The sequence below is a fragment of the Ips typographus genome, linkage group LG11 (assembly GCF_016097725.1).
Source record: "Ips typographus isolate SLU linkage group LG11, UJ_Ityp_2.0, whole genome shotgun sequence".
In the NCBI taxonomy this organism is placed as follows: Eukaryota; Metazoa; Arthropoda; class Insecta; order Coleoptera; family Curculionidae; genus Ips; species Ips typographus.
The window spans coordinates 1,030,194-1,046,533 of record NC_138432.1 but is presented as its reverse complement, the minus strand read 5'-3'; the positions used below and the strand labels follow the sequence as shown (position 1 = coordinate 1,046,533).

Below are 16,340 nucleotides of genomic sequence, written 5' to 3'. Positions count from 1 at the left end.
ACTGTGACGTCACGCAGCGTATCGCTGTGAGGAAACAAACTCGGCTGATTATCTTCGATCTGTCATTTCTGTTGTGTTGCGATTTGCGATGTCAACTAAAGACGTATTTTGGCGTCAGTGTTTACTGGAGTTAGAATGCCTGTCTCCTGTCTCATTTCAACTCATTCTGAAGAAAAAAGACGGCCTATATTACTACGACTTAAAACTGAGGATAATACTGCCGTCAAAATACGCCTTATAATTCCGACTTGTCAGCTGTCACTAGTCACTATGCTTTAGCTTTTGTGGTCTTTGTGTTATGTCAAAAAATTGCCTTGCAGCATGCAGCTTAAAATAATTGTAGTTTTTTTAATTTAGGTATATTACAATAATCTAATCAAGAAAAACCGACGTGAAAACTGCAACCTTTTACCAGCAACCAAACAACCGAACATTGCCGAATTACCAGTGGCGTCGACAATCGAATAAGTTTTGAAGATATAATATTAAAGCTTTCATATATAATTGGATACCGCATATAAAGGCCCTAATAAGAACTCAAGATAAATTAACAATTAAATCGCTTAATTTAGAAAAATACAGCAAGAGTATTTCTGTTTGAAGTCTGATCACTTTAAATCCAAACACAAACAAATTACAGCGTTGCCAAAGAATATAAAACTTCGAGCCTGATAGGGATTTAATCGCGAGGCAATTATTTTATTCTCAAAGATGCAGCCTTTAGGATACAGATAGAATAACTCGTACCATAGCTAAGTTCTAGTACTTAAAGAGGTTAATTGCTCTTAGAAAGAAATTGGCAGGTAAGTACAATACCTATATGAAGGCAACGGAGAATATACTCGTAGTCATAACTCAAGTGTCTGAACTAGTGTCACTATGAAACTTTTTTAGTGTAAATAGTGGAAACCACCCTAAATTCACCCCCATTAAGCTTCAGGGTGGCAAGGCCGTCTGGGGCGAGCAAAACATTTTGAAAATTAATGGTTTTGTGCAATTTTCTCATTAATCTGTCTAAGACAGAAATAATTATAACTCAAGTGTCTGAACTAGTGTCACTATGAAATTTTTAGTGTAAATAGTGGAAACTACCCTAAATTCACCTTCATTAAGCTTCAGGGTTGCAAGGCCGTCTGGGGCGAGTAAAAAATTTTGAAAATTAGTGGTTTTGTGCGATTTGCTCATTAATCTGTCTAAGACAGAAATAATTATAACTCAAGTGTCTGAACTAGTGTCACTATGAAACTTTTAGAGTAAATAGTGGAAACTACCCTAAATTCACCCCCATTAAGCTTTAGGATTGCAAGGCCGTCTGGGGCGAGTAAAAAATTTTGAAAATTAGTGGTTATACTATTCTCTTGCTGTATTTTTCTAAATTAAGCGATTTAATTGTTAATTTATCTTGAGTTCTTATTAGGGCCTTTATATACGGTATCCAATTATATATGAAAGCTTTAATATTATATCTTCAAAACTTATTCGATTGTCGACGCCACTGGTAATTCGGCAATGTTCGGTTGTTTGGTTGCTGGTAAAAGGTTGCTGTTTTCACGTCGGTTCAAGAAAATGTATATTTTTTGATGTGCATAAGCATAATGGATACAAGGGCTGCTAGCCGAGGTAAGATTACAAGATTACAGTGGCAATAAACATGGCTACATTACTACAACAAATCTTACAGAATTTTATCCCCTATATGCTGAATACTTCCCCATTTTTCATCTGGATGAGAAAGCACAACTTCTTTGAAGAAATTGTCCTTTTTGAGGCCCATATTACGCACCAAGAAGTGCAACATATCAATAAAGTTGAAGAGCCAAATCATGTGCAATTTTTGCAATTACATTACAATGGCGGATAAAAAAAGTAAGTTTTAAAGTGAGTTAACTGATTTTACTTAAATTAAAGGTGGGTTTATGCAGACGTTAAATTAAAGCAAGTTAGAATTATACTAAATGAAAGTAAGGTTTGTAGTTACATTCAATTTTCAGCATGAAATTAACAGCTAAGAAAAATATGGTTCTGGTGGCGATTTAGATGCCACCTTATTTTTAGTTCTTTTTTGATGAAATCCATGTCAGATTGTTTATTTAATTACTTTTACCAAAATAAGGGTGGATGAATCACTTTCACACAGGAAAAACTCCTATGGCATTCTCCATACTAAACATAAATGACTTGTTTTTGATCGGTACCAGCACCACCAGCCTGATTGTTGAACATTTTGTTTGGTGCCTAACAACCCTAGCAATGTTGTCAAACAGAACTGTTTTTCTGTTCAGAATTAGTAAAGTCATTCTAAGATTTTTAATTTCTAAAAATGGAAGTTTCCATATTTTTTCTCTTTTTGAGATCTTAATAATTATTGCTACATACCAGGTGTCCAAGAGCACCCTGGACATAGGAGATTAACATGGGAAAATTTGAGGTTTTGGGGGGTTTGAGGGTTTTGATTTTTTTGCGCCTGTACGGTTCATTTAATGGAAAAACGCTTTAGATAAAAGTTGTAGAGCACATTTTCGGCTATCTACTTGTAATTTTTTCAATACCTTAGATTTGACCATTAAAGGTAGGCGTCCACTAATCGGTATCGGCACGGACGGTACGCATCGGACGAATCGCAATTCCAATCAACTGCATAGAATCAAATACAACTGCGTTCACCTATCGTCATCGGAAATTACCGATTCCGATAATCCGTGATAGTAAACGCAGTACACAAAAAAATCCCGATCCCGACGATGCGTACCGTCCGTTCCGATACCGATTAGTGGACGCGTACCTTTAGACGAAAAACGGATCTAAAATTCGGAAATTTTAAATCTCCCGCCAAGCGGTCGTTAAGGAAAGTTTATATCCGGTCGTGCTACCAACCTTTCAAAATCATAACAAATCGTTGTCAGTCATTCTGTAATGAAAACATTCAAAACAAGTTTATTTAGTAATAATTTTGAGTTACTACCCACATACTGCGAAGAAAATACAAATAAATCATGATAAAAACACTTTATCAGGAGCCACAGTCCAAAAATCTGGTAAGTTGCGTTCATAACCTCATTCAATGTCTCTACTAAACTTATTTACTTTGTAGCAAAATTCTTTAAGAAAACACTGGTTTTGCTTGCAAATATTTAATGAGGATGACTGAATCACCTATCTCAAGCCTCTTCATAACACCACCAAACGATTTAAAGTGATAAAAACAATGGACTAGGAAGGCCTGCAGATGTTTGAAGATAAGTTGCTTTACTATACAGGGATCACAGAAGAGGGTAAATACTTCCCTCAAAAGTGGTGCAATTTAGTGACCTATGTGACTGATAGTTTTATTGTATCCTTCTGTTTTATAGTGTTATCAACACACCATAGTGTTTAAGTGGTTTTACATTGTATGATGTTAATAAAAAGGCAATTTTTATAACTGATTGTCAATGTTTTTTCCCATCTCTCTCTCTCTGGTAAGGTAAGTGCTGATATTTAATTAGCTCCATTAGTTAACTTGAACATCATTCACCTACAAGGATACTTGAAATGTCTACTAACCAAACATAGTTTATTTGCAAGTAATGTGTAACTTGAGTTCACATTTGATTAGTAAAGGTATGTCCTGTGAAATGGTGTATTGAATTAGAAGCAAATTGTTTCTCTTTAGAGACTTTTAATCACTACATTTCACCTACCTTTGCTAATTTGGAACTCCACTATTAGGTTAGTAAGACAAAGTTGTTTTTAGCATAGCTTGTATGGTGACAGGTTCACCCACTCACACTCAATCTGTGGAACAATCACTGTTTATGTGGTAAGACCAGTTTTCTTTGCCACCTATTGTACCTAAGCTTTTCACTTGAAGAAAATGTATACTGTACCTTGAACTGTGAATAAATAATTAATACAAACGTTCAGTGTACAAAGTTTAATTTGGAACATCTGAGTGTGTGGAAAAAAGAACACAATTATAATGTTAATACCTAAACCTAGAATAGAACAGCTCATGTAGATAGCTCAATTGAAAAGTTGGTTTTTCGACAATACCTACCCATATACAAAAAGTTTTGTCACCTGACTGATAATTTGACTGTGTAAGTCCATATTCTCTTCTTAGAAGGGGTTTCTGAGAGGTTTTATAGCCAGTTTAAGATTATTCACATTTCACAGGCACATCAAATTTTGAGATTTAAGTCAGATATCAACACTGAATCATTTTGTTTTAGTTGCAACACTGATGAAGACCCTCGCTGATGATTGTCCCGGTACAGTAGGAAACTTATCTTCAAAGATCTTCATTGTCCACTGTTTTCATCACTTTAAATCGTTTGGTAGTGTTATGAAGAGGCTTGAGATAGGTGATTCGGTCATCCTCATTAAATATTTGCAAGCAAAACCAGTGTTTTCTTTAAGAATTTTGCTACAAAGTAAATAAGTTGAGTAGAGACATTGAATGAGGTTATAAACGCAACTTACCAGATTTTTGGGCTGTGGCTACTGATAAAGTGTTTTTATCACGATTTATTTGTATTTTCTTCGCAGTATGTGGGTAGTAACTCAAAATTATTACTAAGTAAACTTATTTTGAATGTTTTGATTACAGAATGACTGACAACGATTTGTTATGATTTTGAAAGGTTGGTAGCACGACCGGATATAAACTTTCCTTAACGACCGCTTGGCGGGAGATTTAAAATTTCCGAATTTTAGACCCGTTTTTCGTCTTAATGGTCAAATCTACGGTATTGAAAAAATTACAAGTTGATAGCCGAAAATGTGCACTACAACTTTTATCTAAAGCGTTTTTCCATTAAATGAACCGTACAGGCGCAAAAAAATCAAAACCGTTTTCCCATGTTAATCTCCTATGTCCAGGGTGCTCTTGGACACCTGGTATATGAATCGGCCACTATGGTTAGCACTAGGTTACCATGCATCTTTTTCAATACATCTACAAAAAATAAACATTGCCCCTTGAACTAATCTGACACTAAGATTATTTTGGAAAATCAATGGCACTTTCTGGAGGCACTTTTTTATGCTCTTCAAGAAAACAGCTTTAGTTTTCAGCTCCGACGTTTCGTTTTTTAGGTACCATCATCAACTTCGATTTTTCAAATACGGACCTGAACTTTTTATTTCATTTTTTAGGAGCTACAGACTTCCCAAAACTAATGATGTGCCACACTTGTCAAAAAATTATACCTAGTGTACTTAGGTACTTGTTTTTTTTTTTAATGCATTTATAATTCATATGTTTCGAGGCCTCTTTAGTTTTTTCTGTACCTGTCACAGTTTTCGAGAGAATAACAAATTCACATTTTACTGATTTATTAGAAAAAACATACCAATTTCTCTATCAATGTGCATTATGAAATTGAGATGTTTTTTCTAAAAATAAAAATATAATTTGCTTGTAATCAGTTACCGATACTGAAGAAATAAATTATTTTCTTCCAAACACCCTGTATTTCTTTAACAAAGCATTTTTGAAATATGTTCTATACAGGGTAATTCTAATTCGACCCTCACCATTGGGATCTGAGAAACCATAAGAGATACGAGATAGTTTAAATTGGGTTAAAGTTGCGCAACTTAAATCTCAACCAAATGCCGTTTTAAAAATTTTAATTTTCCCAGTGCTTCCGAAGATATCCGAAAAAATCTTAAAATTAGATTTTTTGTTTTTATTTATTTCTTACCTTATTTGAAGAGATATCCCAAAACTAAAAGCATCTTTTTATTGCCACTTTTTCGTAGCTCTTCGATGATGGATTCAAATTTGCCACACGACGTTTCGTTTTTTGGCAGTCATCATGAATTTTCTTTTTTCTTATGGGCGCCATATTGGATTTTTAGCCCACCAAATAGTACGTTTTATTCTGATTTTAGTGATGTCTAATAACTTATGAGTTGCTTCATAAATGACAAAATAATTCAATATAAACTAATTCTACTTTAGTTGGCTTTGAGTTAATGAGAAGTTTTCTGAAATGTCATTATTTGACAGTACTTGTCGAACACGATAATTATTAGTATATAGAAGTCATGTATGTATAAGTCAAGTTAAAAATGTATGTAGAAAAGAAACAGGCGCACAAAATGTTATTATTATACAAGGATTGCTGCAGAATTTAGGTCAATCAGAAGAGATTTGTTAGCATTATCTCTAACTTAAACCGGTCATTTATGTTTCCAAGAGAAAGATTATCATTTTAGGAACTTTATTTTTGGCCAAATTGATTTTTTTTGTATTGTTGTGCAAGTTTAAATAATTTAATATTGGATTTTGAAAAACACCAAATCAAGCAGTGTTTTGGTTAAGTTTTAACTAAATAAAGTTATGTGGGTCTGTTGGCTTACTGATTACAGTTGGCTTGCTCTCTAGCTTAAAATAATATTAAGTAGTGGCTTTTTATTTTTTGGGAGTTGGATCTTTTTTGGGAGTTGGATTCACATAGAATCAAACTACAACAGTTTAGTCGACGTTTCGCAAATTTATTTTTGCATCATCAGGGCACGCTGTTCTTGTGATTCCGTGCCATTGCTTTTTTTTTGCACTCATTTGAAGGCATACTCGGGGATATTATACTTAAATAAAACATCTAACATTTAGAGCACACACAAATTAGAACATTTAAAAACCGATGGCGATTTGGTTGGTAAATCGTAGTCGAATGATTTGAAACGGCCGACCAGGAATACTGCTATTTTTTTTATTTTTTTTTTAGCAAATAGATAGCAGTATTCCTGGTCGGCCGTTTCAAATCATTCGACTACGATTACAAAAATGCGACCCTGATGATGCAAAAATAAATTTGCAAAACTTCGGCTAAACTGTTGTAGTTTGATTCTACGTGAACCCAAACCAACTTCCAAAAAAGAAAAAGCCACTACTTACTACGTAAGATCGTAGGATCGTAAACCAAAAATCATTAAAATAATACTGCCTCGTTTTTCCTCATTGTGTCCAAGTATGTTCAGTCCAATTGCGTGTGACAAGTACTACCAAGTAATCTTCATAAAACGTCTCATTAACTCAAAGCCAACGAAGGTAAGTTTAGTTTCTATTGAATTGTTTTGTTATTTATTAAGCAAATCATAAGTTATTATACATCACTAAAATTAGAATAAAACGTACTATTTGGTGGGCTAAAAATTCAATACGGCGCCCATAAGAAAAAAGAAAGTTGATGATGACTGCCAAAAATCAAAACGTCGGGCGGCAAATATATAAGGCGGGAAATAATCCATCATCGAATAGCTGTAGATAAGACAATAACATTGCATAGATATGGAACACCGTTGTCCTCTTTAATGAGTTGAAGTGTAAAGTAATGTTTGCATGATCTGTAGTTTAAACCACACTATTGTCTAGTTACTTACAAGATAATTTCAGGCAACTACTAAGCAAGGGCCGTTTTGACATACAAAAAAATGCCTTATAAATCAATTTGGTGTAACCGCCTTTACGTACCGGTCCTGGTACGGTTTTTGCCACACCTAGGGGTAGGTGCTTCGAAACTCGGGCGCCACCTTAGTTTTATTTGGAGAAGCGTAACTAAGGAACTCGCTTCGTATACCTGGGGAGCTTTTACACAGTCGAAGACAGAGTTCACGTTTATCTGTTAATGGATGAAGGGAGTGCGACAAAAATAAGGAAACACAGGGTGGTCAGCAAAACTAAACAAGTCGTGTTAACCAGGAAAAATAACAGTTAACAACCATTCATATCCTTACTTAAAACTCTAGCACAAATGAACATACAGAGAACAACACAGCCTCGTGTTCAAATTAATAGACGGTACAGTCGGACCTGGAGATCCTAACTAAATCAATACGGTAACTTTGAAACGGAAAACAAACGGACAACACAACCTAGTGTTCAGAACGGGGAACGGTGCGGGTAACTAAGACGGTATCGAAACGGCTTTCCCAGCCAGGGTAAACAGACGGTTACGGTATGAATGGCGGATTCGGACGGTATGAAAACTGTGCTCTGGGGCACAGACGGGGTCAGAGAATCGGTAACAGCTTTCAAACGGTCAGCCCTCAGAGTTGACCAGTTGGGGGCTAAAACGGCCGGAGCTGACAGTCCGAAGAAATCAGTTCGGAAAGACCTGGGTGAGATCAGGTCTGGTTACAGGATTTCGGAGCCGTAGCCTTCGAAGTTAACCGGCAGTGTTATAACATCCAGTACCGGCGGTCCGAAGGAAACGGTTCGGAAATACCTAGGCGATAGTGAGATTGTAGCCTCCGGAGTTGACCAGCAGTGTTATAACATCCGGTACTGGCAGTCCAGAGGAAACAACTCAAATCGCCGAGAGGTTTTCGGAGTCGTGGCCCTCGAAGTTAACCAGCAGTGTTATAACATCCTGTACTGACGGTCCGAAGGAAACGAATAACGATTCCGAAATACCTACAGTACCTACACCTTCAAAGCTTGCCCCCAGGAACAATAAAATTTACCGTTCAGCTGGCTGAAGCGTCGGTCGGTTTCGATGGTCCGTGAAGAACTGACTGCAGAGTGCAGCGTCGGTTTGATAAGAACCGACTAATGTAACGCGCGGCGCATCACCTGTTTACCAGCTCGCGAGTCGCGACGGCGCGATGTTGCTTCGTTTACCCTACCGCGGCTGTGCGCTGAACCTTTATCGATCGCGGCGGTGCGTTCACCATTCTGTCGCGAAGACGCATTGTAACTTAAGCGTGTGAGGCTGCGCATTGTTTTCTTTAATCTAATTCTACATATTAACAAAAAATTAGTAACTTCGTTACATTGGATTATTTTTTTATTAAACCTTTGTTTACTTTTCTACATAATCGCCATTTAATTTCTAGCACCTTGACATACGTACAATAAAAGCTGTCTAAACTAGAGGCTTTGCTTAAGTAGTATACAGGGTGATTCCAAAGTTGGTGCTTTCCTTTCACCTACGAATAGGGCTTCAAAAAATAAGTTTTTTTTCCTATGACGCTTTTTCGAAATATGAACAATAACGAAGATACAGGGTGTCAAAATTTTACTGAAAAAAAACAAAATAAAAAATAACTTAAATTTAATTTTAACTCACTACAGGTTATTCTTTATCAACAGACATAAACATAAACAAAAGATTTCAGCCGCCTTTGAACTAAGTTTTAATAATTTGACATTTTAAATTAAGACAGCATTTAATTTTAGGCACGCATTAAGATTTTTATTTTTACTCGAAAGCGGTGCGTCGTAGCAAAAAATAATAAAAGGGGTTTTATTTTTAGAATTGAACAAGGAATTTAATAATAAATTTTATGTTGAAAAAAAAAATAGTAGGGTAATATATTTTTTCGAAAATGTTTTTAAAAAATTATACGCGCACCACTGGTAAACGCAAAAAAATTGTTGTTTCTTGGAAAATTCCCTTTCCACGTAGCTCCTGACACCTACAAAATTTTGTTTAATTAATTCAAGTGGTTTGGCCAAAATCATAATTTTTTTTTTTTCAGTAAAACTTTGACACCCTGTATCTTCGTTATTGTTCATATTTCGAAAAAGCGTTAAAGGAAAAAAAAACTTATTTTTTGAAGCCCTATTCGCAGGTGAAAGGAAAGCACCAACTTTGGAATCATCCTGTATTAAGTGAGGCGTGCATTTCCGTAACGTTGTAAAACGTATGACAAATTATAAAATTCGTTTTCTGCTCTAGTGCGGTAATAGTATATTACACACCGGGGTGGGAAGAGTTTCATTACTGTCGAGAGATTAGTTAGATAGCCGAGACGCGAAGCGTCGAGGTTTAGCTAGGATCTCGAGACAGGAATGAAACTTCCTACCGAGGTTTGTATACTATTTTATTTACAACCATCATATTTCTATCAAAATTTACAAATCATTGTTTCATTCTGAACATATCTAGAATATTACATTTAACAAAAAACTACCAAGCAGTCATTTTTCTATATGCTTTTCTGTTATGCTGTCCCAACGTGCCATGTCTTCTGAAGCTGTTGCAAGTAGTTCACAAACCTCTGTCATTCAGCAGCAAATTAATTTGTCGACCAAAGAGACAACTGTTGGAGACGCCAGTGCTGGTACTGGCCTAAATATTTCTATAAACACTTATAATAATTCAAATGTAACCATTAATTTCAATAAGTAGTTTGTTTTAGTTTAGATCATGTTAATTTTAGTATTGTAATGTATTATAGGCATTATAACCGTTAGAATGCATACAATTCGAGTTGTAATCCAGGACATTTTTCTCAATTTATTATTTGCGAACTGAATATCGATCCGACTTTATCTGACATTTAAAAAATTTGATTCAATCATCATTTTTTTTTTTAAAAAATATTAACAATCACAATTTTAGAGGACGGGAAATGAGGGCGGGAAGTGAGGGCGGGAAGTGAGGGCGGGAAGTAGAGGTGCGCAATATGATACTTCCTAACCTTCAATGACGTTAGTAATGACAGCATTACATATATGGTTGTATTGCCAACTTATTTTAAGGCGCGTAATTTAAATATCCTTATCTATGCAATGTTATTGTCCAGTAAGTTTCGTTGGCAATAGAATCACGTGTGTTATAACGTGCAACTAAAGTTATAATAATCAGGGTATAAATATTCCAGTATTTACATATTAAATGACAATGCAGGTTTGTGCTAATTAATTCAGCGCACGGAAAAAAATATTCGTGCGGGCGCACAGTAAAACGCGTTTTTTATTACTCCTAATAGACATGAAATAGATATTCTACATACACGAATGGTAAATCCAAAACCGTCCACAGGAAAACCGTGTAACGGACAGAGAAACATAGATGATTGCATGCGCGGGACAAAGACAGAACACGTCCAAAAATTCCAAGTAGGCCATAATTTTGCCCCAGTGTTGTCAAACTGACTGAATTTACCGACTGGATTATAATTACTTAGATAAATTTGTTATTAGAACATTCCTAAATATTTTCATTTACTTTTATAACATATTTAGTTCGGTTTCTGTGTAATTTGTTTTAAAATTTGAATAATAATAATTGTTTTTCGTATAACACTGTTGTATTTTATGGCAAATATCTCGGTTAGTTGTGATTTTTGACAGAAAACTGTTACTATTCGAACTCACAAACTGCTATTGCGTTGCGACACCTCCCTATTGTGGTAAACTTCAACTGTCAAATGCGATTGCAAAGCAATCTAACCTCAAAATGTCTTGTGTCTTGTCTTTCTTTGTCGAACCTTGCTTGTTTACCACACTAAACATTAAAATGACAATAACAGTGATAATCATATTAATAAGCAAGTAATATACCCCTATATTGTAAGATTTTGGCAAAACAACAAAGAATGATCCTTTTTACGCCATAATAAAAGTGACTGAAAGAAGTGCCAAACCTAACTTGTAAGGCTCACATCACATCCACATTCATGAAGTTAAACTGAATTGAATACCAAAAGTAATATCCTGTTAAAAGCAAACAACACCATAACTTATTGTTTCCAGCAACCAAAGTGAAGATTTAACAAACCAGCTCATAAGGAACTTCCTTGATGATAATAAGGTTGATACTTAGTTGAATGTTTGAATAGCAAGAGGTATGAGAAACCTAATTTACTGATCTAATTTCAGAATGCAAAAAATCAGCATGGTTGTACTGTTTTGGAATGCAACTGCATTTGTAGCTGGTAATTATTATACCTCTAGGGTAAAGCAACATAACATAGGTATAAATACAAAAGGAAGGGAATGACACGCAGTCGTCGCCACAATACTTTATTACGACCTTCAAAAGGTAAGGCCTGCTCTACTAGTTTCGGACATATAAATGGCCATCTTCAGGAGCTACAAGAATAACTTACTCTACTTATGCGTAACAGGTGTTTAACAAACGGGAAAAAACCTACCTCAACTCGACAATCAATGCGCGGGCTGTCTTTTTAGAAAGGGGGAGACAGTGAGACCCATGTTGTAAAGGTTTTGTGAATTTAAAGTTGTTAAAGGTGGGAATAAAGCTATAAATTTTTTTTAACACGTGTAGTATAAATTAAAAGGGTTTTAAAAAAATTGAATAATTCCCTGAATGGAGAAAAAAAAGAAAAAACTGACACTACATCCTATTTAAAGACAAATACTTAAAATTAGACCCATTTTAAGGGCTGGGTTAGACCCTATGGGGAAAAAGATAAATTTAAATACAATCCACCATCCACGGCAGAGGCGATCGAACAGGAAACAAAATGGTGATTTTTAAAAAACTTTGAAAAAACCGCAGTGATAAGCCGTTAATACAAAGGCAGGGGGAACGTTTAAGAGGGGATTACAATAAAATCAATAACCTTGGTGACAACAGGTGGGTAGTTCTGCAACCCACAAATCAATCAAAGATTAACAATAAAAAGGCTAAAGCCGCAACCATTCATACAACAAGATGTAAAGTTAAAATTAGACGGAAAAATAAACAATGCACCAACCAACAAACATGTGGCGGGTGGACAACGCAATGAGCAAAAAGGGGGTAGTCAAGGGCTCAAATAAGGTTTTAAACCCCGCAGAAAGTGCAAACACCGACCAACACGCTAGTGAAGGAGGGGATGTTGAAAGATGGGGTGCTGGGAGTGTTTACAAGGGATTAGGAAGCATTAAAAGGTGAGGGACTTAAAAAAGAAAGTTGATGGATGGTTAAGCTGATCATTCAGGCAGGTGTGCCCACCATCATCAGAGGCCTTGTTGATCTCAAGCACCTCGAGGTGGTTGAGGAGGCTGCCCTTAGCACACACGTGCAGAATCTTGAACCCTGTTCAGTATTGAAGGTGTGGCCATTCAGACGAAGATGCCGAGAAAAATTGGATTTCATATAGGTAGTGTTTAGGTTGGGGTTGTTAGTGAACTTCAGGAACTCCCGAGTGTGCTCGTGAATACGAGTGGAGAACCTCCTGCCCGTCTGACCAACATAGAGAGCATTACATCCGGGAGTGCAACAGGACAGTTGGTAAACGCCTGATTTATGCAGTTGAAGAGTAGGATCTTTGGAGTTAAAAAGGAAATGTCTGGAGGTATGGGAAACTTTGAAGCAAATATTTATGTTGTTAGACCTGAAAATATTTTTCATCTGAAGTGAGAGAGGGCCTAAAAAGGGGATTGAAAAGAATTTTGTATCTTCAGGTGTGTCTTTGTGTATTAATTTCTTATTGACAATTTTTTTAAAATGGTTAAGATAAATTTTATTGATTAATGTATTGGGAAATTTATTATTGGTTGCAACTGTTTTAATCCAAGAAAGTTCTAAATTAAAATTTGTTTCAGACATTGGAATGTTAAATAGGCGGTTAAAGAAACAGTTTAGGGACGCAACCTTCTGATTGAGAGGATGATTGGATTGGAAGGGGATAATGCAGTCCGTACTGGTGGGTTTGTGATAAATGGAGAACTCAATGTGATTATAAGACCTGTAAAGCAAGATATCCAGGAAAGGTAGTTTATGGGATGACTCTAATTCCATGGTGAATGAGATTGAATGGTGTAAATTGTTAAGAAATATGAATAGTTGTTGAAGGTCATTAGGGGACCCGTCAAAAATACAAAAAATCATCATCAATCTCAATCAAAAAGTCATCCACATATCTTTTGAAAAAGAGTATTTTATTAAAGGAGGGGTAGGATTCTAGGGAATGTTCAATGTTGGACATAAAAATTAAAATAAATAAAAAAGTAAAATAAAAAAAATAAAAAGACAGCCCGCGCATTGATTGTCGAGTTGAGGTAGGTTTTTTCCCGTTTGTTAAACACCTGTTACGCATAAGTAGAGTAAGTTATTCTTGTAGCTCCTGAAGATGGCCATTTATATGTCCGAAACTAGTAGAGCAGGCCTTACCTTTTGAAGGTCGTAATAAAGTATTGTGGAGACGACTGCGTGTCATTCCCTTCCTTTTGTACTTGTACAACTCCACTGAAAGAAAATGGACTACTACTTTTTATAGGTATAAATGATTAAATTTTTATAATGTGCTTCATTATAACCAATAAAACAACAATGTTGTTAATCAATAATAGGAACAATAAAAACTGGATAGTAACAAATTTTAAGTTAATTACATACTATTTGATACAGTTTTTTTTTTGATTATGTATAATAATAATAGTTACATAGTATTGTTGGGAAGCGAACTTTTGATTATTAGTTAGGATTTCTTTAGTTATTTGTTGTTACCCCTGTATGTTACGTTGCTTTGTTTACGTTCTACATTCTTTTGTCTGTGTTCTAGAAAATCCTGGCTCCGTTGCTTATATAGAGAGAGATTTATGTTATAGCTTAATGAGTGTGAGAGAGAAAGTCAATTTCATGAATATTTGGGAACTTTCTAGAAACCATGGAAACCTATATAAGCAGCTGAACCAGGCCTGGTTAGTTAGTTGTTGAGTTGATGGTTGTAGTGAAGTCGAAGTTGTCAGTTAACGAGGTTAAAAGTCAGTGTCAGTTTATTGTCTGTAAACAATAAACAGTGTTGTACAAGAAGTGTGTCATTAAGGAGTACGACGGTACAGTATTATAGTTTACACTTGACAAATAGCATATTTTGGTGGTTTTGGGTTGGCGATAGTATTGATCTGAGTTTTGAACTGTAGTAACTGTTTTATGTTGAATTCAAATGAAAGTACATATTTTTAATGTATATTAATTTAATCATCAATATAACATTATATGGTGAGCGTGAACATACTATGACAGATGTCAATAAGGTTAGGTTAGTTTTATATTATTATTAGAGATAAGACAAGTTTATGTTCACGCTCACCATATAATGTTATATTGATGATTAAATTAATATACATTAAAAATATGTACTTTCATTTGAATTCAACATAAAACATGGCGCAGTCGTTTGTCAAAATATATTGACAAAAGTTCAGTTAACTAAGTCTAAAGTAATTGAATCAAGTTTCAAGTGTGGTGTGAAGTACAAGAGAGTAGGTGAACAAAATGGCCGGAGCTAACGCAAGTATCGGTGTAAAGTTACCCCCTGATTTTGACCTTCAAGCACAAAATGCTGCTGTGGAATGGCGTTTCTGGAGAACATGCTTTGAAGACTATTTAATAGCCACAGGCCAACAAGACTCATTAGATAAAGTAAAATTATCTATCCTAAGAAATATTATTGGGAATGACTCAGCAAGAATCATGTCAACGTTTGAGGTACCTGGAGATGAACCAAATAAATTTGAATTTACCATGAGTCTAATCGACAAATATGTTAATCCAAAAGTAAATGAGACTTTTGAAAGATATAATTTTTTGAAGCGAGTTCAAAAAGAAGGCGAATTGTTTGAGCACTTTTTGACGGATTGTAAACACCTTATACGTTCATGCAATTATAACGAAGTAGACCCAGACCAGACCCAGGAGGAGAAGGCATTAAGGGACAAAATTGTGATGGGTATAAAAGATCCAGTGACCAGGGAAGCCCTACTACGTTTTGAAAAGCTCACCTTGGGAAAAGCCATCGATTTGTGTAGAACCAGTGAACTCAGCAGGCAACAGAATCTACAATTCCAGCAGAATGGTGATGAAAGGCAAAGGGACATACATGCTGTTAAAAAAGTAAACAATAGAAAGTTGCAGAGAGAGGTAAGTGATAGATCTAAGGAAAAATATGAAAAGTTTGAGAGAAAAAGTGACAAATTTAAGTGTAGAAGATGTCAAACATTGCATGGACCTCGTGCATGTCCTGCATTTCGTAAACCTTGTAAAAAATGTGGTATACTAAACCATTTTGCAATAGCATGTAAAGTCAAAAATGTAAAAAATGTAAACAAAAATTCTGAGAGCGATAGTTCAGATGAAATTTATACCAGGTGTCCAAGAGCACCCTGGACATAGGAGATTAACATGGGAAAATGGTTTTGATTTTTTTGCGCCTGTACGGTTCATTTAATGGAAAAACGCTTTAGATAAAAGTTGTAGAGCACATTTTCGGCTATCAACTTCTAATTTTTTCAATACCGTAGATTTGACCATTAAGACGAAAAACGGATCTAAAATTTGGAAATTTTAAATCTCCCGCCAAGCGGTCGTTAAGGAAAGTTTATATCCGGTCGTGCTACCAACCTTTCAAAATCATAACAAATCGTTGTCAGTCATTCTGAAATCAAAACATTCAAAACAAGTTTATTTAGTAATAATTTTGAGTTACTACCCACATACTGCGAAGAAAATACAAATAAATTATGATAAAAAGACATTATCAGGAGCCACAGTCCCAAAATCTGGTAAGTTGCGTTCATAACCTCATTCAATGTCTCTACTAAACTTATTTACTTTGTAGCAAAATTCTTTAAGAAAACACTGGTTTTGCTTGCAAATATTTAATGAGGA

General features: G+C 35.3%; 1 long non-coding RNA gene across 3 annotated transcripts in view; it reads left to right on the top strand.

Moving 5' to 3' along the window:
* Window positions 1–14,497, top strand: part of LOC145735654 (uncharacterized) — a 262,556-nt gene extending 248,059 nt beyond the window's left edge. The window contains exons 1-3 of one of the 3 annotated variants that reach the window (XR_014179720.1): window positions 11,056–11,531; window positions 11,600–12,616; window positions 12,667–13,083. This is a non-coding gene — a long non-coding RNA (uncharacterized LOC145735654). Of the gene's footprint in view, window positions 1–11,055; window positions 11,532–11,599; window positions 12,617–12,666; window positions 13,084–13,947 lie in introns of those variants that run through there. The other 2 variants (XR_014179722.1, XR_014179721.1) reach the window with 2 other exon arrangements.
* Window positions 14,498–16,340: the final 1,843 nt, after the last annotated feature.